This window comes from Halichoerus grypus, chromosome 4, assembly GCF_964656455.1.
Source record: "Halichoerus grypus chromosome 4, mHalGry1.hap1.1, whole genome shotgun sequence".
Classification (NCBI taxonomy): domain Eukaryota; kingdom Metazoa; phylum Chordata; class Mammalia; order Carnivora; family Phocidae; genus Halichoerus; species Halichoerus grypus.
Window position 1 is genome coordinate 127711640 of NC_135715.1, and position 27320 is coordinate 127738959.

The 27320-nt window shown below is 37.1% G+C and overlaps 1 long non-coding RNA gene across 23 annotated transcripts in view; it reads right to left on the reverse strand.

Annotated features, from left to right (window-relative positions):
• LOC118522266 (uncharacterized) overlaps nucleotides 1-27320 on the reverse strand; it is a 436304-nt gene that overhangs the window by 178637 nt on the left and 230347 nt on the right. For 21 of the 23 annotated variants that reach the window (XR_013447182.1, XR_013447181.1, XR_013447176.1 and 18 more), the window contains one exon: nucleotides 25265-25436. The exons of the other annotated variants lie outside the window; for them this stretch is intronic. This is a non-coding gene — a long non-coding RNA (uncharacterized LOC118522266). The remainder of the gene's footprint in view (nucleotides 1-25264; nucleotides 25437-27320) is intronic. 23 annotated transcript variants of the gene reach the window in all.

Consider the following 27320-nt stretch of genomic DNA (forward strand, 5'->3'; position numbering starts at 1 on the left):
GGTCCACCAAAAGGAAAGGCCACTACATACAGGGTTACCATCTCAATATAACTTGTCTGAAGGTGCTGCTCCAGGTTTACGCCTGATGAGATCAGCTCGAAGGCCAGAAAGCAGATTTACAGCATGAACGTAAATGAGCAGGGGGCACACCTTTTTGATCATGCACATGCTTGACAGGCAAAATGTGTTTCCGACCTTATTGCCAAATAAGTAACAGCACATAAGCTCCTTGCAGTCAGTGGAAAATGACATCCTGAAGACAATTCAGAGCAGAATGTTGGGCTGATAAGATCAACGACCACAGTCTGCAAAGAGCCTGGATGGAGAAGTTCATGCTCCGTGCCCTGTAGGAGAGGGACTCCTATAGGCTTAGCTTCTGGGTCCCACCGAGGGGCCATGTTTTAGAAACCACCAGCTTATTCTGAAGCGCTTGAAAGGAGAGCTGGCATTATGCCCAGATAAAAAGTGCCTTACCTGCTTCTGTGTGTGAGGAGACAAGAAATACAGGGAACACACAGCAAGACTTAGAAGCCAAGTGAACAAGCCTGAGGTCTGAAGAGTTCCTGACATTCCTCTCATGTATGTATCTGAATGTACAATAGCGCATAGAAAGGGAGGTCCTTTGGCTACCAGTGGCTTTATTGTTCTCCCGTAATTTAGATGATAAATTTTGTTCCGGGGGGGGGGGTGCCTGGGTGGCTCAGTCAGTTAAGCGTCTGCCTTTGGCTCAGGTCATGATCCCAGGGTCCTGGGATCAAGCGCTGCATCAGGCTCCCTGCTCCGCGGGGAGCCTGCTTCTCCCTCTGCCTGTCGCTCCCCCCTGCTTGTGCTCTCTCTCTTTTTCTGTTAAGTAAATATATAAAATATTTTTTTTAATTTTGTTCACTAGGAATCCAAAGCTAAAATTACAAAGTGAAAGGCAGTACTTAAGAAATAAACTGGATAACTCAAAGTTATCTGGGCACGTCAGACAAAATGCTTTCTGATCCTGAATGAAGAGTTTCTGTTCATGACCATTTAGATTTGTATATGTTGCCGTAATTATATGGAGCAAGACATGTAGGTACAATTCTAGTCTGACATGGTACTATTATATGCTGCAGATCTAAATATTAATTCAAATGTAAACATTAATAGATGAGCCAGTCACAATACTACCTTAGAGTGAAAGGTCTTAACAGTTTTTCACTTTTCTGGTGAAAATATGGAAACAATGTCAGAGAAGTTACACAGAATGCAAAATTTGAGGCTACTTGTGGTATAATATTTAGCCTAAGAGAGAGACAAACAAAATCTACTGGTAACAATAAAAGAAGGAAAATAAAATATTTTATTATTAACTGAATGTCTTCTTCCCATTTTAAAATTGGGTTTTATTATTGCTTATGAATTTGGAAGAGCTACTTGCATATTAAGACAATTAAAACTTGCTTTGTCACCTTTGTCGTAACCATCTCTGGTTTCTCCCACAATTTGGTGACTACTTCAAATATACTGATGTTTCCTTTCTGGTTCTTTTTTTAACTTTCATGTTTAGAAACTAGTCTTGTTCAGATAAAAGTCTAACTACTTATAGAAGAAAGAGAGGAAGGGGGAGAGGGAGAAGAAAGAGCAGGGAAAGAGAGAGAGGAGAAAAGAAGCAGAGAGAGAAAGAGAATGAATTACCATCTTCATGGCAGTATATCCTCTGGTTTCCCAAAAAAAGCATTCAAGATATTCTCCTCAAGTGCTTGCTGACTTTGAAAATCATGTCAGTTTTTCCTCATTTTAAAACTTTTAAAAACATATTCAGTAGTTATGAAGTCAACAGTGAAATACACGAGTCTCAATATAGGATGTCTTGAATTTCATAATTTCTTATATTAATATCTAGGAATTGTTTTATTTTTATTTCATTTCTGAATTCTTAATTTTTTAATATAGGGAGTTATAATTATATTAAGTTAGTAGTGTAGTTAAATGTTTATTCCAACACATAGTAGATGCTGCAAATCTATTCCAAAAACAGTTATATATTAAAATATACTTTATTTCTATGGTTTAATTTTAACATTTAATTACCTCGAATTTTTGAATAACTGATATAAATTGCATATCCAAATTGATTATTTTTCTAAATAGCCAATTTTGCTACCATGGATATTTGAATTGCCATTCCTTCTACATTGCTTTCTATTAGTTATTTCATTGTTCACCTAGTATACAGATAGGTGAGCTATATGATGGATGGATAGGTAGATAGATGATAGAGAGAGAGCTAGACAGACCCATAACTGAATTTATGACTCATATATTTTCCATCCCTTCTTAAATAATGAAAGAAACACCAGCTATAAATTTGCTTTGGGTAAAGTATTGCCTTTACCCCATAAATTCTCTTATGTAATGTGGTAGACACAGAAATGCACTGTGCTGACCTCCCTTCAAGGAAGTACCTTCTACTTTGTTTTTACTGCAGGGAGTATTGTCAACCTGTGGTCTCCAGCTATTAACACCTATAATGGTCTGTCTCGGCTGCAGAGAGCCCTTTCACCCAAGGTTGTCCCTTTCCTAGGACAGCTAGTTCAGGTGATGGGAAGAGGTGTAAATGTAAAGATCTGGCCATTTGGGCCAGCCCAGGACACTACAAAGAGCAATCTTGGCTTCATATCTCCCTGCCAATGCAGGTCGTGGCTTTGTCAGACCTACATCACAGCGACTTTCTCCTCTGCTCAGTTCCAGTTTATTCTTCCCTTCTTAACCCATGTTGATCCCCAACAAACATTCTGTATCCTTGTCTTCCCTTGGCTTCTGGAGAACCTAAGCAGTGACAGTGCTTATCAGGAGCATTCTGAGATGTCATGCAATCAGGTGGGATTTGGGAATTTAATCAGTCCCTACCCGGCTGGCCGGGAGGACCCATCACTCGTAGTAGATGGAACATAGGCAGCCACTGGCAGGAGGTAGTCTTCCAACCATTAAAACTTCCGCTGGTGGAAGAGAATGACTAAGAGCACACAATGTCTCGGTTGTTTAAGATGTAGGAAGAACACAGTAGCTCTAGGGATAACAGGTTGGGATGGCTGCTAGGTCCTACTGATGCTCTGTGACAGATGATAAAGAGCTGGTAGAGTGTGAGGAGGTGTCAAATCCAGAACGCCTTGTTGGTTGCATGTAAGGAAGCTCCCATCACCTCCAACTGGAGGGAAAAGAAGTCTGAGAAGAATGCACTACTCAGGATGCACTACTCCGAGTAGCTGAACTTCAAATACAGTTCAGCCCCCAAACCAAGGCAGGTCTGTTACATCAATATCAGGGTAGACTCCTGAGACTTTGACACCAGAGATGAGAATATCTGCCCCCCTACAGTGGAAGGCAATGCAGAGGCTTATCCCCTGCAAGGCATCACGGTCCCTCTCAGGGACTGCCACACTTCCCCTCTTAGCTATTGAGTCTTATGTAAGGTTGAGTCAGCTAGAGACATACTGGGTCTGATAAGAGAGGGATGAAACTGTATTCCAAAAGAACCATAAGACCTAGCCCACCTATGCAACAGAACTGGGAGAATATGCAATGGACTGAATCATTTACTGGGGAAATTGTTCAATGGGGAAGAGGGAATAGTCTAGTATTTAGAGGATTGCTGGACCCTCTATGTACAGAGAAATTGATTCAAGTGGCACAAGGAATTGTCTGCCATAGACACAGAGATGCATCTCCTAGATCTCCATTTGAGGAAGAACTGCTGCAAGCAGCCTGCAGCTGTCAGGTCCTTCAGGGTCTGCCTCAGCGGCCATGCCAAAGATCATTCCTTTCCAAGAGTGCCTGTAGCTGAGTAAGGCCAAAGCATCAAGGCTGATCATTTCAGCCCAACACAAGACACTGATGGGCAATTCTTGCTCCAAAGTTCCATGCTCAGTCGATGTATTTGTTTCCTGGGGCTGCTTAAAACAACAGAAATTTATTATCTCATAGTTCTGGAGGCTAGAAGTCCAAAATTTAGGTGTAGTAGAGTTGGATCTTTCTGAAGGCTCTGAGGAAAAATCTCTTCCATGCCTCTCTCCTAGCTTCTGGTAGCCTCAGGCATTCCTTGGCTTGTAAATGCATCACTTTAGTCTTATAAATTCACATGGAATCCCCTCCATGTCTCTGTGTATTTACAGGACTATTTCTTAGAAGGACAGCATTCATACTGGATTAAGAACTCATCCATATTCCATTCAGAACTCATCATATTCCATACTCATCATATTTTAACTGATTACATCTGCAAAGTTCCTATTTTCTAAAAGGGTCACATTACAGTTACTGGGGGTCAGGGAATTCAACATCTTTTTAGAGGGAGAGGGTAGACACAATTCAACCCACAACAGTTGGCCAACGGTTTGTTTCATCTACATGGCAGTTTGACCTCTCCCTCTGCCCAACCCCATTTCTTTCCCTTTAACTTCCTATCTTTATAGGTTTTGATCCTAAAAAACATCTTGCACCTAAAACATGTTAGCTTCTGCTTTCAAATAAACAAAACAACAACAACAAAACCCAAAAACCACTCAACTTCTGACTTAATACTCAGATTACCATTTGTTTTACATATTCTATCATTGTTACAAGTCTTTCCAGGGGTCTTCACTTAGTTTCACATTTTCCTATTCCAATGCCACGTCCTCTTGTTATAGCTATGAGTCCTCATATCAACTTCAATGAGTCATCCTGTTCTTCATCAAAATATCTTTGATATCTTTTTTAAGATTTATTTATTTGTTTGAGAGAGAGAGAGAGAGAACACAAAGGGGAGGGGCAAAGGTGGAGTAAGAGAGAGAATCTCAAGCAGACTCCATGCTCAGCTCGCAGAGCCTAACTCCAGGCTCGATTTCACCACCCTGGGATCACAACCTGAGCTGAAACCAAGAGTCAGACGCTTAACCAACTGAGCCACTCAGGCACCCCTTTCATCAAAATATCTTAGTGCAATTTTTAACCTTTACTCTACCAGATATGTTTTAATATCAGTTAAATCAATATAATATCAATTCCATGAAAACAATTTGGTTAGAATTCCTTTGATTTTATATATTTATTAATTTGAGGATATTTGACATCATTAAGAATGTTACATTCCCATGTGTGACCATGGAGTTATCCCCAGTTAAATCTTCTTTTATGTCGTAGTAAGATTTTGTGTTTGTGCATAAAGTTCAGACACAGTATTTTTAGATATATTTGTATCATATTTATATACATTTTAAATTATATATCATTACAATTGAGACATTATAAGTAATTCATATCCTTGAAAATTGTCTAAAATATCCAGTTATGACTTGAATTTGTTCAAATTTATCTTTGTAATTTGGTCACATTTTCTTTTACCTATTTCTAGGCTACGTTCTTAGATGTATACAAATTTGTGAATTTTGAATATCTTCTTGGTGAACTGGTCTTTTTTTGTTTTCTTACTGTTATTCTTTATTAATGCATTTGCTTTGCTTCCTACTTTGTTAATATTTATATTTCTTCAACTTTCTTTTGTTATTTGTTTTGCTGGTGTATCATTTTTTTCCATTTGTGTTATTGGATTGGATTTTTAAACTCCAATCTGAAACTGTAAAGCTTTTAATCAGTGCGTTTAAGCCATTTCATTTATTATGGTTAAAATCTATGAAATAGGGGCGCCTGGGTGGCTCAGTCGGTTAAGCGTCTGCCTTTGGGCTCAGGTCATGATCCCAGGGTCCTGGGATTGAGTCCCGGGGGGCCTGCTGCTCCCTCTGCCCCTGTCTCCTTCCCTCTCTCTCTCTCTTTCTGTCTCTCATGAATAAATAAATAAATAAAATCTTTAAAAAAAATAAAATATTTGAAATAATTCCTATGTTTTTATTTTTATATTTTATACTGGCCATGCTTTCTTTTATTTCATAATTTTCTCCTCTCCTGCCTTTGTTGGAAAAAAAGCTTGATTGATTTCTCCTTTTCTTCTCCTCTGCATCCTTGGAAGCTATGGGTTCCATTTCTATTATTTTAGTTGTTACTTCTACATTTTTACCACACATGTAGAAATGTTTTTCTTTGGACTATGGGAGGAGGGTGACTTAGAATGCTTTACTGACAATAATAGCTCCGAATAATTTTCATAAATTCTATTTAAAAGAAAGTATAATTTTTATAGGACACTTTCTATTAAATCAATTTCATTAATAAATAAATAAAATTCTACGGTCACATGAAATCAATGAGTCTTATATTAAAAGAATTTAATGAACTTAAATAACCTGTGAAAATGACCTAGGTGATAATAAATCAGAACCAGTCCTCAATACTCTCAATTTAATTTTTTTTTTGGCTGGTATAGGTCATTCAGACTAAGAAATCTAAATAGTATTCAATATCTGGTCCATAGTTAATAAAAGGATTATGCTATTTTTTTAAAACAATTTTAATTTATTTGTCAGAGAGAGCATGCACACAAGTGGGGAAAGTGGCAGGCAGAGGGAGAAGCAGGCTCCCTACTGAGCAAGGAGCCCGATGCGGGACTTGATCCCAGGACCCTGGGATTATGACCTGAGCCAAAGGCAGACGCTTAACTGATTGAGCCACCCAGGTGTCCCTTATGCTACTTTTCAAGTTTTTGTTTTTGAAATCTCCTGATCTCAAGTTTTAATGGGCTTAGGGAATGATACAGGCAGATAGGTATAACTTCATCTGTTGAGACAGTTATTGAGGGGTGGTCTTCCACCCAAACCACAATGCAAACTTTTTACATCCCTGGGACAGAAGACTTGTCCTCATTGATGTGTTTTATGATCATCTCATTTTACTACATCCCTCACTTTGGTCCCTTACTTACCTACCATTATACCATTTGAAAAAAAATGGAGGGCACAAAACATTTTTGCATTCACCTTTCTCTCCAAAATAAATTCAATCAATAAATACTTTTTAGACCCAGTGCTTTGAAGGCTGTTGAGGTTTATTTTATTTTATTTTATTTTATTATTATGTTATGTTAATCACCATACATTACATCATTAATTTTTGATGTAGTGTTCCATGATTCATTATTTACATATAACACCCAGTGCTCCATGCAGAATGTGCCCTCTTTAATACCCATCACCAGGCTAACCCATCCTCCCACCCCCCTCCCCTCTAGAATCCTCAGTTTGTTTTTCAGAGTCCATCGTCTCTCATGGTTCATCTCCCCCTCCGATTTCCCCCCTTCATTCTTCCCCTCCTGCTATCTTTTTCTTCTTCTTTTTTTTTTTTTTAACATATAATGTATTATTTGTTTCAGAGGTAGAGATCTGTGATTCAACAGTCTTGCACAATTTGTTGAGGTTTTACTTTAAAGCTTAAAATTAACATAAACAATAAACAAAGTCAATATAGTTAAATACAATTAAAATGTAAAACTTAGCTTTCTGCTGTCAATTAATCGTAGAATTTAAAATTGTTCTATATTTAAGATCTAACTCAATGTACTGTATAAAACATTTAAAAACTTGCGAAGAGATCTACATTTTTCTGAAGCTGTTTTTAAAATCAATTGCAACCATTAGTCTATTTCAAATAGAACAAATTATGTAATTATTATAAAACAAGATATATATGTATATATTTTTTAAGGATTTATTTATTTATTTAAGTGGGGGACGGGGAGAGGGAGAGAATCTCAAGAAGACTCTCTGCTGAGCTTGGAGCGCGACCCAGGCCTCAATCCCACAACCGTGAGATCAGGACCTGAGCCAAAATCAAGAGTTGAACGCTCAACCCACTGAGCCACCTATGCGCCCCAAGATATATTTTTCTAGTACTTGGAAATATATTTTATTCTTAGGAAATACACTTATGTATAAACTAGGACTTTAGATTGCATGTAACAAAAATCAAATCCAAATCTTGTTTAAGAGACAGGAGGAATTCATTTTAAGGACAAAGAAACAACTACATTCAAGGACACAAGTAACATTAGGATTCTCCCTTCATATCTGGCTTCCGTTCTTTGTGATTTATTCTCTTTCTCTTTGCAGACCAACTATTGCTGTTCTTGTCTTCTGAGCAGAGAAGATGGTTGTTGATTTCTCCCGAATTGCATATGGCACAGCATCAAATGCCCAGAGAGAAACTGATCTTGCAGACGCTTTCTTTTTTCCTAAAATGATGTCAGAGCCTGATGGGTTCGGCTTGGGTAAAGTACCCAAACTGCTGGACAGTTGTTTGAGGCCAGCAGACAGTAACTAGAGAAAGGACTGAAATTTGTTTTACTTGGGTTAAGAGTCCTTCCCTGAGCCTATCAATTGCAGCCAGCAATTGTATGACATCATACTCCATGGCAGCCTACATTATATTCATTCTATTCTCTGAACCTCAGTGAGGTTCTCAGCATTGAGATAACATTCTTTTGGCGTATCTTTGTTTTTGCCTTGGCAATTCCGAGAAATTTCAACAAAGCATTCTGAAAGTTAAGGAAAGGGGCTCCACTTGACTCCTTTAAGAGTCCCCTGTGACAGTGACACAGTCTACAGAGGGTAGTAAAGAGGATAATGAAGAAATGTACTTGCCAAGCCCTTGTCATGGTAAATTTTAAAAATTAAAAACTTGTCAGACTTGGCACTGAAACTCATGATAATAATGTGTGTCTGGAAAATGGGTTAACATTGTTAACACAGAGGGAAGACATTGTTTCATCTCCTCTGTCCTTTCTAGTTAGATGAAAACTGTGTAGAAATACCCCTTCATCCATTACCACCACTCCATCAGGGCCTGCTGGATGGAAAGGGGCCCTACAGGCTGGATTATACCCTGCATTGGCCCCAGCCTCTTAGTCCCATTATCTCTGTGCAGTTAAGGACAGAAACAGAGATTAGGATCAAGGGTTCTCTGACATTGCAGGTTTGTATTCTGAGTGATCATAAAATAGTGCTGCCAATATCCTTTGCTTTTACAGCTCTGGGGGGAGAGGAAGAAAATAAGATGAAGAGGAACTGAAAAGTTGTGATAGAGAGCATTTTAGGTGTTCCAAAGGGCCCTCGGTCTATAATAGTAGAAATATGCATATGTGTTCAGAACAAAATCATTCTTGCCAACATCAATGAAAGGAGTTTTGAAGGGACTGTACCTTGGCATTTAGCTGGATACAATTGAATTTTTTCAGGTGCTGATTTGTAAACTAACAACTTTAAAAAAGCTCTTTGTTGCTTTACAAACGTGAAGTGGTGTGATTCCTCTGGGACGTCTGAACAAGCAAATATTTTTGTTAGACATGGCAGTGTTTTACAGGAATATGTTACTTTCATTGGTTTCAGTGTAAATCCTGAGAAGAATTTTTTACTTCACATGTAAAGGCTTGGCAAAACATCCCATCTGGGTTACAGGAATCAAGTCTATTAATAGGAGAATTACATACACATCTCCCAAGGCGTGGATGGGAGAATAAACTTCATACTCCATCTATGCAGGAGCTATATTAACATGATAGATTTTTCAATGCTCTACAGGACCCATTACTGTGTTTTGGGCCAATAGTCCATGAATTTGAAGGATTTATACAATGGACCATAACAGCTCCTTAGGTATGATTATGTCCCATCAGATGAAAAAGTGTCTTTTTAAAACCTTCCTATTAACCTGTTTGCTCCATAGACCATAATCCTTTGAAGGTTAAATTATATACATAGCAAAATGGGCCAAATCACCTCATTTTGTGTTTTAAAATGTATTTATGGTGAAAAAGCTCTCCAAAATGGGAGAGTGGAAATTGTACCCAAGAGTACCATCAAATCAAGGTGATTTTTAAATGTGAGCAACAGGCACTACTTGAAATTTCTGCTACGGAGAGAAATCTTGATAATCCAAAGATAACACCTATTCCTTTATGTACCATTTACATTAAGAATCATCAAAAAATAGATCAAACAATTGAATACAATCTAAGTAGTCATATAGCATGAGATAACAGCTCTCAAATCTTGGGCAGGCACAAAGAATCATGATAAAGATGTAAGTACAAATTAAATGGAAAAACACTATTAAAATATTTTATATTGCCTCTGTTATCTATGTTTGGTATTTGTATGAGAAAAAATAGGTCACATGAATTTTGAATTATTGATGGAATTTTATTCCTTTCACAAATATTGTGTACCTAGTATTTTGTTGAGGACAGGCTAAGTATTTCATGCATTTTAATTAATGTATTGATGAAACCTAAATTATTAATTTAATATCTCTCTCAGATAAGAGAAGGCTACTGGTACCACTGCCTTAAGCCATAAAAGCAACTATAAATATGGAACTGCTGGAGAGGAGTACTTGATGATCAAGGCATTGTTATACCACTCGTGATGAACCACAAATCAGCCTCCCACTCCAACCACCTAGAACCAGTCTTGACAGAGATGATTGCTCTCATTTCAAAGTTAAGTACTGATGGCAGAGAAATGTTTAAGATTTGGAGTGTATAGGCTAAACTATTTGATTAAAATGTTTGAGGGACACCTGGGTGGCTCAGTCGGTTAAGCATCTGCCCTCGGCTCAGGTCATGATCCCAGGGTCCTGGGATCGAGTCCCATATGGGGCTCCTTGCTCAGTGCGGAGCCTGCTTCTCCCTCTGCCTTCTGCTCCCCCTGCTTGTGCTTTCTATCTCTCTCTGTCTGTCTCTCTGACAAGTAAATAAATAAAATTTTTTAAAAAAATGTTTGAGAGAAGTGAATGGGTCAATTCAAAGAAAAGATTATTTGTTTTTTCTGTCAGGTACTTCGGTGAATGTCTTTCTACTACTATCCTTACAAGTTGTTTTCCTTCTTCCTTTGAATCCCTGTTAGTGATGTTCATTGTTTTTTCATAAATTTTGGAAAAGTACTTTGAGATCTTTGGAGAAATGACAACATAAATCTAGAAAGAAATAGAAAATAAACACAATATAAATATAAAGAGGAACAGAAAATAAATGTGAACTGTCCTAAAGTCCTTTTCTCTTTAGCAAATGCAGAAGTAGAAAGAATGGACAAGATAATTTTTAAAATGACCAGAAAAATTACACCCTCTCGTTAAAAAATCTCCATTTTCTTACTCAAATGCATTAATTAGTCTTCTGTAGCACAGTGAATCCCTATCAGCACATGGAGTGTGGTAGTACACATCCCTACTATCTCATGGTGCAGTTCTCCTTCGGATAGAGATCTGTAAATGGATTTAATTATAATATGGATTCCCTTCTAATCTGTATGCTATGCCAGCTCATTAGTGAGCCTATGCATTATTAAATATGTTGTGATAATTAGGAAGGCTACACTTAAAGTGATCCTTACTTAACCTAAATATAAACAACCAGTGCAGTTGTGTTCTTTCTAGACAACATTTCCTCCCAATGGTAGAGAAATTAAAACTGGAAAAATCCAAATAGTTTTTTTCCTCCATCTCTTTTCTATATCTGGCATGATAGAGGCCCATTTTTATTCCACTCAGCTCTTTCTTTTAAAAACATGTGGGAGAGAGAGGGGGTAAATTGCTGTTGTAAAGACCTCCAAGACCGTAGGCTTCCTCTGTGCCTTCATTTTGGGCTGAGGACCCCATATCACAACTTGGTAGAAAGATGCTCTCATTCTGCTTCCCTAGGCATGTATGATCTGCTCTTATGAAGCACACTTGAGGAATGAAGAGGCAAAGCCACAAGGCTGAAATGCCTTGTGGGTCTACTCTGATTCCCAAGCTGTAATTGGAGTTATGTCAAGACTGAGAAAAGGAGCATTAAACTTCCACAGAGAGCCACAGGAATTCCACTTTTCTCTCTTATTTTGGAGGCCTCTGGGAGTACCTTCCAAAAGGAAAGGGTATAATTACATTAGAAATTATTCAAATCTGCTTCTTGACTTTGGGGTAATGTTCTCATTTCCTCTCCAAACGGACCATTCATCCACTTAGGTGACAGAGTTTTGTTTTTGTTTTTTGTTGTTGTTCTTTTTTGGGTTTTGTTTTTGTTTTTGTAATATCCAGTTGTGAATATTTGACAATGAAACTGCCAAGCACAAATCCATGTTGTTGTTCTTTTTTGGGTTTTGTTTTTGTTTTTGTAATATCCAGTTGTGAATATTTGACAATGAAACTGCCAAGCACAAATCCATGAATATAAACGTTCTCTTTGACTTTAGGCCTGGCACAGCCTACAAGTGGAAAAGTTCTGTTGGAAGGATTTTATCTTACTCCCTTTTAAACTATCATTAGCAACAATTTTTTAATGGATTAATTTTCTGAAAGATATAACGAATGTAGGAGTATTGTGTGTTTCTTGCTACAAAATTTTTGTTATCTTCTAAGATTCAAGTTTGTTAAAGGGGAATGATATTGAGAGTTTAATACCAAAATATCTCTCAACTTCTGTATTCTAGGCATTCATGATTGTGACCTAATTTGAGCTCTGTGCACCAGACCAGCATATGGGTTGTGCATAGTTCTGCAGAGGATAACATATTAGAAAGAGAGCTAACCTTCCTTCCCAACCTTCTCCTAAGCAAAGACATGCACCAGTCACACTGCTGAGCATTAGGTAAACCTAATGTTGCTCTTGATGGAAGAAAAATATCAGGTTCATTAATATTGTAAATAATATAATCAATTGGGAACACATTGTCTCAACTATACATTAGAAACATTTGCTTTTAAAACCTTTCCCAGCAATTACCCAATTGGTACTTATAAATTACAATCACACATGCAGATCAAGAAAAATCACTAGAGCAATTACCTATGCATGAATGATTTCACCCTTCAGGACACTAGTAAAATTAAGACAGCAAATAAAACTAGTTTATCTTTCTCTGTGGTCTAGAGATTGAGCTAGTCATGCTTAAAAATTAACATTAGTGTTCCAGGCTAAGGTCATGTGCCCATCCCAGTAATTCACAAGTAAAGAAAAGAAATAAAGGAAAGGATAGAAGAAAAATGGAAAATAGAACAGAAAGAAGGCAGCTTGCATTGAATTAGCCTAGAAAACGTCAAAGCAGTTACCCAAAAATCTATCTGCACTTTTCATAAAATTGATTGCAGAAAAAATTGGTGCTAGCATCAGATCCCTGGCTGGAAATAGTTTCTGAAACAAAGTCTGAGGACATTTGCGTGCATACCAAAAAAGCTATTTCATATAACACGTAATTCCACTATTCCATAGAACTGGGATACACCAACCATCCTTAAAGTTTTGGACACAGCCTGGTTCCCATGAAAAATAGATTTACTCCTTTTACTTCAGTTTAGAAGGTGGTAAGGTTTGGGGAGGAGGGAAGGGAAGGTAATGGAGAGGTATTGAATCTTTGGGGAAAGTACAGGTACCAATATCTGAAGATGACTGGCCCAATTGCATTACTCAGATTCTCTGTGAAGCTTCCATTAGTATGACTGCAAATCACTGTAAACCATAAATGATTTAAAAATACATGATATTGTTGAAGCTACAAGCTACACAATAATTATCCCAGGCAGCTGATGCAGCTGTTTGATAATAAATGTTTTAAAAGAGAGATGTCACCACTTAATCTAATTCCCTACGAAGTCATACCTTTACTACATTTTCTGTATGTTGACTCTGGCTTGACTCCTAGGCTATTTCTGAAAGGAAAAGCACAGTGGATCAAAATAGATTATGCAATGCGTTAAACGACTCTAATGTTTCTTTTAGGCCCAGAAATGATGAACTGATTGATTGTGAGACATTGCTTCTGCCCAGTCTAGTCTTACGCTAGCCATACTGGGTTTCTTCAAACCTGAGACAGTCATGACCTCCTCAGGCCTTTGTTCTTGCTCACTCCTCTGCCTCATATGCTCCCCACATATTCTCTCATGGTTCATTCAGATCTCTCACCCAAACTCCACCTCCTAGTGATTGCTCCCCTCTTTTCCACCCCCTTATCACTCCATCCTCTTGCCATGCTTTATTTTTCTGCATAGTAGTTATCATTCTCTGAATTGGTCAAGTCCATTTATTGTATACTAGAATTTAAGTTATATAAGAGCTGGAATTTTGTCTCTCCTGTTCCCTGCTTTCATCATCATTGTCTGGCATATAGAAGACATACAGCATGTAAATGGTGAATAAATGCATTTACTGATTATCCATACATACAATCTAGCAACTAGTTATTGATCCAATGGTTGGTTGTACTCCTGGTTGTAGTTCTAAAACCTTCAGGCGGTTGTGGTTCTACTGACATTCTTATTGCCATGAACTATAAAGACACCTCTCAAACACGGGCAGCAAGGTCTTTAGCATAAGATATATAACAATACTCATCTAAAAGAAAATAATGAGAGAAACAAAACATTGCATTGTGTAATGTACTTGGCTGGCTTTGACCTGAGTAGTCAAAACCCCAACCCTTCCTAATCAGAGACATACCTGCTTCCCATTCTTGCAAAAACTCTTACTGTGTTTATTTATTTGTGCAACACCTGGACAGTAAGGTGTCTTATTTTCAAATTGTATCAGTTTGTGTCATAACCTTAATGTGACTTCAAGCTATACCTTTAGGAAAATCTGTTTAAAATGAAAATAATTGCTTAAGCATAGTGCTTATATTTTGGAATTTTGGAAATGTAATCAGGGTAGACAGCTACTACTTTGTGTTACAAATCTCAATGTGAAATTTCAGAAATCCTCCCTGCATTAAAAATGAATTAACTGTGTGATTATTAATTGTGCATATTCCAATCCCTTTGTGCTGTACTGCATGTTTCTTGAATCTCATTTGAATCCTTTGGCTAAGTAATGTGTCAAGGGGGGTACGAGCCTGAATGCCTGAGTTATTTAAAAGGCAGGACAGCACTTCCAGATTAGAATACCAATGAGTGGGGTTAAAAAGGCTCTACTGTAGTTGGAGGGCAGCTCTCAGTCTGAGAAGTACCTGAAAAGGACCTCTATGGACTAATTTTCAGAATCACATTGTAATGTGGGCTCATGTCAATCATCAGAACAGACAGCTTCATCCCATGATATAAACTAGTTATACATTCAAGAGCTGCCAGAAGATCTTCATTAAAAAGGGACTTAGCATTAAAGGAAGAAGGTTGTTTTATTATAATACTTCAAACACAGTTTTTTGTTTTATATGTTCTCAGAATTCTTTTTTGTTCTTTGCTACAATATCAAAAAAGTACCACAGAAGAAGGAAAACATTAAATATTCCATTTTTTAATAGGAATCAAGGAAGCTTTCTGGTTTAAGGCATTAAAATCATATACATTTTTCCTAAATTTATTCATGGCTTTGAATAACAAAAAGAAATCTCTAGATGTAATAGGAGGATGTTTTTAATCTTTTGTGGGAAGGGATTTGCAGAGCTGACTACTCAAGGTAAAATATCTACTGGCAAAGTATATCAGTGAGAGCTTTATACATATAAATTTGTATAAAAGCTTTGGGCTCTCCACAGCTTCCAGATACCAGTTAGATATTACAATTGATGTCATTAAAATTTAATATAATTGTGTTAGGAGGAAAACAGGAACAATATCCATGTAAGTAAATCATTGACATTGTAATCTGGTATTTAAAGAAAATTTAACAGGGGCTTAATAAAACAGATAAATGTATCTTTTTGCCTATATTCAAAAGTGTCATATCGAAACCTTAATTTAAATATATTTGTACCAGTCAGGTAACCTCTTTAAAATATCCATCACATATACTTATTTACCTAAATCTGTTTCTATCATGAAAAATGTCAAAGCAAATGGCTTGGTAAAATGGAATTAAAACAATTACATAGTCTCCCGCAAATGAGGTGTTTGCTTCAGAGGCTGCAATCAGCTCTCTTTTCTGTCATTCGCTTTCAGTGAAGAAGATGTGATATTGTGTACCATGGTCTGTCCTCCAATTCTAGTACACGTAACTTCAAGTTGCTTTCATTATTTAAGAGTGTTCCCAGTAGATATATGGGTATTTATTTATAGATAATTCATTATAAACCACAATTTACAACTTTTCCTTATGACACAATCATGCTACTTGTTAATTTTTAGTGCTTCCCCTCTGGAGTCTACCTGGAAGCAAAAATCATTAAACCTACTTATGAAAGCCAGGGACTATCCTGGTGACATTCTCCCACAATCAGGACAAATAGAGCTGACTTAAAGGTCTTCTGATGCTCAAAGACCAAGTGCTATGATAAAAACAAACAAAAACAAACAAACGAAAACAAACCAAACAACATGTCTGAAGCCTCTGTCTTCACTGTTTCTCTCATCCAGTGTCTTATTATGCACAATTATTCACTTCTTATCATCTTCATGTAAACAGGCTCCAAAATTCACAGCATAGAAAGGACTGAGCATCCTTCCGATGCTTTTACTATGCATCGCATTCAGAGCAGGTGGTAATTTCAGCAGCCAAAATTTGAAAGAAATTGTAAATCAAATTTTTGTCTGATCCCCACAGTACTGTGGAAAGATGCAAGATGGAAGGAGAAAAGAGAGGAATGTTACATATATTGCACGTACTTTCTCTCCTCTTCAGATTTCTCCATTCTGTAGCTTTGTACCACTGACGTATTGCTGTTTCATCTATACTCGTCATATCCGGCTAGTGATAAAAACTCAGAAACACATTTTACCAAATGAATTTAAAAGATTAAGTAAATAATGTCATGTGGTGCCCAAGTACCATTTTGATGGTAAGTTAATGAAAAATTGGTTGGAAACATACAAAATGGAACTGCATGTAAACTGGCCTTGAATTTACTGCTCCTTTTTACTGGATTCGGGGCAAAAAAAAAATTGCTAGTTCGGGGCCCCTGGGTGGCTCAGCTGTTAAGCGTCTGCCTTCGGCTCAGGTCATGATCCCAGGGTCCTGAAATCGAGCCCCGCATCGGGCTCCCTGCTCCGCGGGAAGCCTGCTTCTCCCTCTCCCACTCCTCCTGCTTGTGTTCCCTCTCTTGCTGTATCTCTCTCTGTCAAATAAATAAGTAAAATCTTAAAAAAAAAAAAAAGTGCTAGTTAATTGAATTTTGATGTTTGTTCAAAATATTTCAACACAAAAATCATTAAAAAAGATTAAATCTTGTTCTTAAGTTAAATGGCTGGGATTCACGGTTAAGACTTATGAGTTGGGAATACCTAATTAAATTAAATTCTATTCTCTCGAACTAGTTTTGAGTATCACAGAAAAAATAGAAAAAGCTAGGCTATCTATCTTACAGTTAGATTTTCATCTCCATGAGGGTGTATTTTACACATTTTTATTTTATTTTATTTCATTTCATTTTATTTTATTTTATTTTTTTATTATGTTATGTTAATCACCATACATTACATCATTAGCTTTTGATGTAGTGTTCCATGATTCGTTATTTGTGTATAACACCCAGTGCTCCAGGCAGAACGTGCCCTCTTTAATACCCATCACCATGCTAACCCATCCTCGCACCCCTCTCCCCTCTAGAACCCTCAGTTTGTTTTTCAGAATCCATCGTCTCTCATGGTTCCTCTCCCCCTCCGATTCTCCCCCTTCATTCATTTTATTTTATTTTATTTAAGATTTTATTTATTTATTTGACAGAGACACAGCAAGAGAGGGAACACAAGCAGGGGGAGTAGGAGAGGGAGAAGCAGGCTTCCCGCTGAGCCGAAGGCAGATGCTTAATGACTGAGCCACCCAGGTGCCCCTATTTTACACATTTTTAAATTAATCTTTACCTTTCTGGTTAAGGATGGTTTTATGACCAAATATTCACAGTGGTGTGAAAGAAAGTATTTTCTTAAATTATATCATATTTTCGTATTTCAATACGTTTAAATAGTTTTAAGTTAAAAATTAACATTGTTTATTGAAATATTTTAAATTTTATTTTTGTTTATTTTTCCCCTATCTAAACTTCTAAAGAACACTGGGTTGAAGACAATGCACCTTTTTAACTTAGTGATTCTGTTCTATATCCTGACATCCTACAAGCCCCAGTGAAACTCTTTTAACCCTGATACATGGATCTGATACCAAGACGTCAGGTTATTGGATAAGGATATTTGTTGAAGGACACAGTAGTAACTTTCATCATTAATACATATATTGATCAATCAGATATTTTTAATACACTGTTCAAGGACCATTGTCTTTAGCATATGAAATAACCAAAAAACTCATCAGTCTTGGAAGAAAAAATACCTTGAATACTAACGTCTTATTTTATATGGAAGCAGCTTCTGAGAAAATCTCAATGTGTGTTCTTTTTTCCTCATAGAGCTTCTATTTACTATTTCCACACCATGGTAACTTCCTATTAAACACTGCTGTGGAATGAAAGCCACAAAGGAATGGATCTATTTACTCCATTTAAAACTCTTCAGCCAAAACTTGGCTAAAGGGGAAAGTAAAGCAGCTGTGTTCTATGAATCTTTAGGGTGTTATTGCAAGCCCAATTTTGGCTCTGCTGGGATTTATGAAAAGAGGTTAAGAGATTTGCAGAAGTTACACAAATGTATTGAAATACATGATTGGATCAGTAGAGACTAAAATTCCAACTGGAGAAAGTAAGGAACTGCATGCTTTTATTTCATACTATATATGTGCCTATATATATATATATATATATATATATATATATATATATAGGCATTCATATATATATAGGCATTCATATATATATATACATATACATATATACATACATACCACAATAAATACACAACACAATGAAATACACAAATATATATGTATACATACACATAGATATATTTGTGTATTTTATAAATTTATTTCATATACTATATATTTCTTAACCCTTGCTGTATGAAGCACTTTCTTGATATTTAGTAGAGATGGTTGACTAATTTTGATTAAAAATACACTCTTCCTACAAGGAAAGAAATATACATACCCACACAAATGTATATATATATATGTACACACATACATATGTATGTATAAAACACATACACATATCCACACATGTATACCTACACATATACAAATATACATATGCATGCATACACATATATACCTATACATATATATACACACACATTTATTTAGCAGAAACATGCATATATATTTTTAAATGTATATACATGTTTACATATCTTACAAACGTATATGTATATAAATGTCTAAATGAAATATACATTTCATGATGATGTTGATCAAGAACAACAGTAATTTACATAAATTAGAATGTAGAACCAAGAACAAAACATATTCAGATTTATTCAAATACATCCTGTGAGCCTCCTGTTGAAATATTACCAACTTCATTGTCACAAATTTAAAAGGGAGGGAAAAATAGAGGACAGAACCGGGAGGGAGAGATAGATACTGAAGCAAAGAAACATAAACATAGCTGATCCAACCTGACAGCCCTTTACCGAGCTTCAGGAAGCTTTCAATGATAGTATTCAAGACAGGCTTCCGTGTAACAGCAGTAAAGACACCATCAACAGCCACTTCAAGCGGTTCAGATAGAGCTTCCCTCCAAGGATGGAAAGAAGTGATAAGTGGAATTCAGCTGTAAGCATCAGGACTTAGAAAGATTTCTCTACTTTATATATTGATGGCCAAGTTGAAAGAATGTACAGCAAGGTGAGAATCTTGCTGGTGAAACAAAAAACCAAGGAAAGGTGGTCAATAAAAAGGTGGGTAGCAGTGCAGTTGCCCGATGAAAAATCTTGAAGTTAAATGGCATCTTGCAATTCATTGTAAAAGGAAGAATCTGAGACTGAACAAGGAGAATCCCAAAAGAATTCTCCATTTACAAATGTGCCTTCAGAAAAACTGAACATAGAAACAGGAACCGGCTTCAGATCTGATGATACTTCATCACAGCCTCCAGATGAAGAGTGAAACATTGTCTACTCTTCTATAGATATTTTTTGGCACATGTGTAAAAAATAATGTTGGAAAGTTTACTGATCCTTAAAATCTAAACAACTATTGTAGAGACAAATTTTCCTTAAGTCCCAAAACAGTATGTAATACTAATGAAGCTCTTTTAGAATTATCATCTTTACAGAGAGATAGCTTTTCTAAATCTAGGGACAAATGAAGTGAGAGTGATTTTCATGTTTCTGGAATTTCTCTCTTTGATAAACATAATGAAAGACATAAACTGTGGCTTATTTATTTATTTATTCATTTATGGAGGATGCATGTATGCATGTATTTATCATTTATTTGGAATATGCCAACATGCTGCTATTTTAAAATATCTGTCAGTACCACTTTTTGTAAATAAGTGGCCGAATTTTTCAGTTTTTGTTTGTTCTTTTGTTTGCCTTTTATAAGGTAACCAAATTTGCTAGTTTGTGTTTTGATTATCTGGGAGAGAGGCCGTATTATTACTCCATCAGTGAAATTGATCACACTAACCAAATAGGGGCAAAAAGAAACAATATTCCCTTTTTTAATTTCCTTGCAGAAACGTGGTCATATTCCACATCCTCTTAAGAGAAACACCATAAAACATATGTCTTAAATATTTTAGTCAATTAGGACCATCCACTTCGAAGCAGAATATTCTTCAAATTATAGCACGATAGTTCCCCATAATTCTACCGGGACAGGGCTGCTATTTTAAGAAACTCTGTGGTTTGAGAAATGACGATAGGACAAAGAAATGTACACAATCCTGAAGTGAGCCAAAGGACAGATGCTGCAGGCTATCTGAGCTTCTGTTAAATATGAGAACCAAGGGGCATGAACTTAAGCTAGAGAATGGCCGAGCACTAAAAAGTGCTTCCAACTCTTTTGCAATTGCCCTTTGCGGAATAAACAGCCCAGGAAAAAAAGATAACAAGCAGCATACACAACAAGAAGGTGGACAAGTGGCTCTGGGCAGTGCAATGGGCAATTTAATGAGTAGAAATCCTCAGTGTGCTATTTTCAGGTTAAGTATGTATATGGATGCTCCTAAAATGGGCATTTTCATTATAGCTAAAAGTATTTTTAGGAGCTTCGGAGTACCTCTATTTTGAGGGGTTTAAAATCATACCATTGAAGCTAAATATTTATCTTTTAAAAATTTGCTGGGAAAGAAACACCTCTTGGGAATTATTAAGAAATCAAAAATGTTTCTATCTGGGAAAAGTGTTTTTACACACATATAATTTTATGGTTTTTTATAAAGAACTAGTACATTTGTAGTCTCCAAATCTAGTCCATCTGCTAAAAATGAAGTTCATTTCTTTAAGTAGTCTATAATTCAATTCCTTTCCTCTTATCAAATATCCATAGAGCAGAGGGAGTGAGAGAGTTAACAAAAATAGTTATTAATTTTGCCCTCACAAAGCACTTAGGAAGGCATCAGGAATCACGATATTATAGAATTATTACCGTGGATAGGGCTTTAGAGCAAACTCCCCTCATTCTGAAGACTTCAGGTAGACATGTGAAGTGATTTACCTCTAGTTTTGTGACCAGAGCATCCAGACTCCCAATTCACTACTTTTTTAAAATTCTACTAAATAGGATGAGGTATATAAAGGGCTTAGTATACCGCCGGGCACAGAGGTGGCACCTAATAATTGTTGCTAAAGCCATATAAAGAGCAACAGGTAGAGATGCATAGAGACACCGTTGGACACAGAGGAACATAAGCTCAAACTTTGACAGTAAGACAAGAGGCCCAGCAAAGGTACAGGGTAAGGTTGACGAGCATTAAGCTACTTTCCAAAAGTTTCTAGACTTTCCTTTAAGTTATCAAACAAATGCTGGTTTTGGTGGCTAAACACTAAGCCAGCTTGCTACAAATCCTGCCAGCTTGGTGAGAGCAGAATTTCCTTCAATCCCTCCTAATTATCATATACCCGGGTGGGTGCTTCTCCGCTGAAGAGACCGTCTTACGCCTTTGTATGCCAAGCACCCCTCACATAATAGGTTCTCGATAAAAGGTGCTCCATAATTGATGAATAAAACAACAGATAAACAACCATGAAGTAATAGGAAAACTCTAACTCAGAAAACTCAAATGTGAATGATCAGGATGTGCTTTTCTCAAATGAAGAAATGCACTTTGCACTCCTCACTCACAAATGGTTTGCTTGCAGAGTTATGGAATAACAGATAAGTTATTCACGACTGTTTGGGGAGCCGAACCATATCTTTCGGTTCAAATGAACATGCTGTGGGCAGGTTCTCCCTGGTCTCTCACTGATTATCAAGAGTGACCTAAAGGTTTTTAACCTTAAGGACAGAGTTTTCCATTTGCATCGTGTCATCCTGATCTCTACCCTGAGAGACTGCCCCTTGTTTGACTAACCAGCCCAGCTTGCCTGTCTGTGGCTACACATGCTTAGGGAAAAAAATTCTAATTAAGCTAGTTTATACATTTTAACATGTCTGGAAAATTGTAGAGTTAATGGTTGCAGACCATTTCCATTACTTTAGTCAAGGGATCGCTTTTTTTTTTTTTTTTCATTTTCAAAATGTGCCTATGGGAAAAAGGGAAAAGGGAGAGGCCTGTGAATTCAGCTCCTCATCTCCCTTTGTGGTAGCTGTTAAGCGAGTGCATTAGTAGGAAAGAAAAAGGATAATAGGGCTAGTAATTGGCAGGGCTGTCCAGCTACACCTCTCCTCTCTCCCACCACTTGGCCCTGCCCAATTTATCTCTCCCATAGCCCCTTGATGCCTCATCTCTTCACCAAACTTTTACAAAGTTGCCCCCTGTATCTGGTGGCTTGTTATGTAAGGATTTTCATCAAAGCTTCCACATGAATGTTCCTCCACTTGTTAAATCAATATTAAAACAAGAAAGAACCCCTAGTTTAAAGCATCCGTGTTGCCAGTCCCCCAGCTGGATGGCCACTGCCGATGGTAAGTGGTGAGGGAAAAGTATAATTAAAACTTAACTTTCAAATGGAGCTCATAGTTTATACCCAGTAAGAAGCTCTTTTCACCACGTGAGCTTTCAGGTGGCTGTTCTGAACAAAATAGGTGCTGATTCCTTTTATGTGAAACCCTTAAGATAACTTTAACATGGTCCTTTGCAGTTTAATTTATCATAAATTCTGGCACCATTTATCACTAAATGCAAAATGATGAAGAAATGGCTCTATTAAATCTGAATAACTGCTGAATTAAAAAGCTGTTAAATGAGTTGAAGCACATAGTACTGTTAACAATATGTGGAAGTGTGTTTGGCTGGAATAAATTACTTTCACAGTCATCATTTGAAGAGTCTACCTTTGGAGGAATATGTTCAAAATTTCACATCTTGATTCCCTGACTAAATCCACATGTACTGCTAATGTACTTTTAAATTGACTTCACAGAGAACGTGAGAAAATGCCTGGTCTGAAATTCTTAGGTATCAAAACAAAATTCCTCTATTTAAAAACTGAGGAAAAGATGACTTTAGAAGAGGCATGTAAAATCCACTAGCAAATTCCAATTAAGATATATTTTATTTGTCCACTCTTAATCTTTCAAGAAACGGCTTTGTGATATTTTCATGTGATCTAGCACACTAATTTTTCAACAATAGCTCTCCCAAGGCAAGTATTTTAGCATCACCCATCCATAGCACTTTTTAAATAATAACACAAGGATCAGTTCAACACACACCTAACGGATTGATTTTTTTTTCTGAGAAATTAGTTGGCAATAGTAAACAGAGTTTTGTTCAAAGTAGGGCTCTGTCACATAATCTGTACTCATTTATATTCTGAATAACATTAACAAAAAAGGCTTAAATAGCAAGACATTTATGAACTTCACAATATAGTATCTGGACTCTAGACTTTGACAAAAAGCATTCCTAGGATCTGTGCTGATAGAGCACCATTCCCCAAGTATGTCCCCTCGCAGGGTTTTAGCACATAGACAGGGTGTTCTTAATCCTAACCCGCATGAGGGCACTTCCTAATGTCTTTAATTATCGCCCTGGTATTGTGATTAGAAACAAAGACTTTTCAATAATAGTGTCCTGTTGCATGTTTAGAGATATTTCAGTGTGAAATCTTTAATAAAGAGGATTTGTGAATGAACTTAATTAGCCCTGTTAAAAACATCCAGAGAACAGCAACTTCATGTCCACAGAGAGGGTTGTGTCTTGGCATGGGGCAGGTTCCTTGGGGAGACTTTCTCTGTGAAAAGCAAGGTACTATCGTTTGAGAAAGCACAAGCCTTATTTTTACATGTTTACCAAATACAATATCTGGTTTACAGAAAGCAGTTTATTCAACTATTCTCAAAGCCCACCAGATATGTTGTTTTACAGGATTTACAAAAATATCTATGGACACAATGCTAAGTTACAGGCACACACACACACACAGGGAAATTCTTGAATTCCAAAGTGGTATAGACATACTTTTGTCTTTGTCTTTATGTGCTTGAAAGGAAACTATATAACTATGTAGAAAAGAAAGCATGTGTCAATAATGTCTATTTATGCAACATTGGTTTCTTTCTTCTTTTTGTTCTCATGTACCCCTTTTCATCCTCCTTTCTGTCAGCTCATCCACCCCAGGAAAAGAGCTTGATAGTCTCTAGGTTATTATGTGAGGTGAGACAGACAGAGAGAGAAAAGGATAGACCACAGAAATTAGAAGACTGAGTGGAGGGAGTAGAGTATTTCCCTTCTGAGTGCAAAGGACAGTAGATCACTCTCTAAGAGCTGCGAGAGACACTAGTAGACTTTGGTAGGTAGCTGTTGGGGGACTTTGAATCTGGTACCCACATCATTTTCTCTTCTCCCATCTGATTGTCTCTGGGAGTGCTTTCTGCTTGGGATATGCCCTTTAATTCTACAAAGCTAAGGAGCCTTAGGGGAGGGGCCAGATTAGAGAAAGCTATTGAGTCGGTTATAAAGCTTAAAACTCTGTTTATTTGCTTGCTTGTTTATTTTCTTAGATTTCTATTACACCTTTCCCGTCCCAGTTTAATTGGGGGGGAAAGCAGGTAACAATCAGGGGTAGTAATCTATCTAAGACTAAAATTTTTGCATTTAGCAAAATGCATTTAGCATTTAGCATGCTGTAATGCTGAGCGTGTGTGTGTGTGTGTGTGTGTGTGTGTGTAAGATGAAAGATCCTCCAAGCATACACATTGAGGAACCTAATTAAGTGATATCATCCAAACTAGAAATCTGAAAGTCATCTCCTATACTTACTTTTCAGTCATCTTCCCAGTGGTAGGAAATATATAAAGACCCCCACTCACCCAAGATCCCTGTCCCCTAATTTTTCAGTCAACTGCTAATCTAGGAAATTCTGTGAAGGGATATTGCAGCTGGAGCTAAGGTACTAGTAATCAGCGGAACTTAAGAAAAGGCGATTATCTAGGTAGAACCAATGCAATCACATGAGCCCTTACAAAATAGAAGAGGAAGGCAGAAGAGTCAGTCAGAGAGATGAAGCAGTGCGAGAAGAATCCAACACGCCACAAATCTGAGATGCAGGAGGCTATGTGGAGGGACCGAAGGGATGCTGTTAGAAGTTCCAGGACATCCCCAGATGACAGCCAGCAAGAAACAGGGACGTTCGTCCTACAACCACACAGAACAGAATTCAGTAAATAGTCTGGAAACAATTCTCTCCTAGAGTCTCCAGCCCTGCCGAACACTTTGACTTCAGCCTTGTGAGACCAGAGGCAAGGAGCCCCATGGACTTCTGACCTACACAACTGTGAGATGGCAATAAATGGGTATTGTTTTAACTGCCAAATTTGTGGTACTTTGTTATGGCAGCAATAGCAAATTAATACACTCCATTTATTCTGACATTAAGTTCTATTCTATAACCTTTATTTCTGGAATCCACCCCTTCCTCTCTTTGCTCATTGCCACTACACCACTGAATTCTTGTAACTCTTTCACTGCATTAGCAAAATACTCCTAATAGGTTTCCCCTTTTTATCTTCCTTTATCCTCAGTCTACTTACCTTAGTGCCATAGGGATATTGTTTTTGAAACACAAATCCATGGCTTTTATGTCCATATGGTTGATTTGTGGCACACAATGATTTCTCCAAGATCCAATTAAGATAATAATATACAACACTTTAAAGTCATAAGCTCATAATTTATAAAAACAAATGGGAGGAAAGTGTATAAGTGGATAAAAATTTCCACACATTTCTAGAAAGTGGAAAGCAGACAGATGACTGGCGACTCATGAAGCAGGACAGGATCCACTGCTTGGAGCCTTGCAGAGGGTTCCAGAGCCAGAGGAGACCTGGAATTTGCAAGGGCAAAGTATGACTGGGAAGATGGGGTGGGGGGATAAGCAAGGGGTTGATATCATAAAGCCTAATGGAAAGTCAATAAACATAACAATGGAATTCTCACTTCTTCCACCTCTGTACACAGAACAAATGTTCTACTTAAAGGAAGTGAGCAAACTACGTGTGGAGGGTAGGGCAGCTGGTGTATATTTGGAGCACACAGAGCAATAGCATTTCCATTATGGGCTGCAGGCATGGCCAATGGCAGACTCAGTGACAACTCTCTAGGTAGTGAAGTTTGCCAGAGGACAAGCAGATTTTTTCTCATTTCCGTCTTCTTCTTTTTTTAAGATTTTATTTATTTATTTATTTGACAGAGAGAGCTCAAGCAGGGGGAACGGCAGTCAGAGGTAGAGGGAGAAGCAGGCTCCCTGCTGAGCAGGAAGCCCAATGTGGGCCTTGATCCCAGGACCCCAGGATCATGACCTCAGCTGATGGCAGACGCTTAGCCGACTGAGCCACCCAGGAGCCCCTCATTTCCTTCTTATATATGAATAATCTGATAAGGATCATGAGACATTTGATGAAATTCTAGAATACAAAAGAGAAATTTCAGAGGAAACATAATTTAACGAATACAAGGTTTTGTTCTAAGCTCTAAATAGTATAATCAGAAATATTTAAGAAGATACTACAACCATGAAACAAACACACAAAAAATATGGTGTTATGAGTAGAAAAGGAATCACAGAGAACGAGGGAGAAAGTTTACAAACTAAAAATGTGATTACAAAAAAGAAAAAATTTGATGGATGGGTTTGAGGAGAAAAATCAATAATCAAGAAGTTGAACAACAGAAATCAGAAAATATAAGTAAAAATTATTGTAAAGATATAGAGGATTTGTCCAGAAATTTTATAATCATGTTATTAGAAATTCCAGAAAGTAATTAAATAACAATTAGCAAAGAATTGCCCAAGGCCAAAGGACACAAGACTTTAAATTGAAAGTGTCCAGCACAACTAATGAGAAAGAACCAGAACTAGACATATTATTATAAACTTTCAAATGCAGACTTAAAAATTTTGAAAAGCCTCCAGAAAGAAAAATATGTCTCTTAATGAGATTCAAGCTGGCATCAGAGTTACCATCTTCAAAAGTGGATATTAGGAGAAAGAAAACAAAATTGCAATGTTCTGTGGGAAAA